Source organism: Gavialis gangeticus, unplaced genomic scaffold, assembly GCF_001723915.1.
Source record: "Gavialis gangeticus isolate Ggan-Ray unplaced genomic scaffold, GavGan_comp1, whole genome shotgun sequence".
In the NCBI taxonomy this organism is placed as follows: domain Eukaryota; kingdom Metazoa; phylum Chordata; order Crocodylia; family Gavialidae; genus Gavialis; species Gavialis gangeticus.
Window position 1 is genome coordinate 24,905,150 of NW_017729030.1, and position 1,374 is coordinate 24,906,523.

The following is a 1,374-nucleotide window of genomic DNA, read 5'->3' on the forward strand; positions in this document are numbered from 1 at the left end:
AAAGTCAATGGCATACTGTGCTGCATTAATAGAAACATCACTTGCAAGTCAAGAGAAGTGATTCTTTCAATTCCATTCAGCACCAGGGAGGCCTCACCTAGATTACTGTGTCCAGTTTTGGGTATCTCACTACAAAAAGGATGTGGACAAACTAGAAAAAATGTGGGAGAGATCAACAAAAAAAATGAGAGATGTGGTTGAGCTTAATCAAAAAGCCCAGTTTGGGAAAGTACTCAAAACATTACAGGATTGGGCTCAGAAAATGAAATTCACTTCTCAGAAGCCAGCCCAAGAGCTACATGCTTCAATTTCCTTTTATGTGGATTTATTGGATTTATGTGGTACATAGGGCATCCCCTTTTATGGGTGGATTTTTATCCTGACTGAGTAGAAGTAAAGAAGGAACACAGAAAAGCTAGCACAGTAACTAAACAAGAAAACAGATGAGGAAAAATGCAAGAAGCTTGCCGTTCCCTTAACTTATTGTCATTATGAAACTACAAAGCACTAAAATAGCTATGGTAAGCTACACTTTAGCAACTTTCTTAAGTTTCTTGAATACTGTATTCCTGTATATCATTATATTGGAAGACATTATCTTGTAGGCTACATTTTTAAAGATTAGTATTTTTAAATACTCTACAACAAGTATCATGACATCCCTGTTATGCCTCCTCCACAAACCATGACAAAAACATTTGGTTCAACTTCTGCAGACTTCTACAGACTGTCTGTCAATAGGCCTGGTGTGTGAAATCTATTTGCACTGCATGACAGACTGTATTGCACACTAGGAAACAAAATTTAAATGTGCTTGAGGACATTTGGAAACATTCAGACATTACAACATGAAAGCAGTCGTTTTTGAGCAATGAGGGAAAAGAGCACATTAAATATAGATTTACATAACTAATGAGGAAAATCTACATTTAAATATTAAGCCTATAATATAAATTATGAAAACATCTGGAAGAAAATGGTTGGGGTTATGATCTGGAGGTTTTGAAGGGTTCTGCTGAGCAGAACCCTTTATTTCAATGATAAATCTATTATAAACCTTGGCCAAGGTTTTCAAACATGAATTCTTAAGGTTAGACTTTTTAAAATATACTTGGGCACTTAAATAAAGATGGCTTGATTCTTTTTCCTTAACCTGCAAGCTTCTTTTGTGGGAACACTGGAGAATTCTATGCTGACCAAACTAGGAGTGACATTTTCTTAGAAAAAGTACCTTCATCCATTGGTTTATTTGACCAGGATTAGCCAGAAAATGCCCCTGCTAAATTGTATGTGCTGGCTCTCAATGCCCAGTACCTTTTCAGACAAAAATGTTCCTTTCCCTGCTCTATTTACTGTGGTTTGCATGCTGCTTTA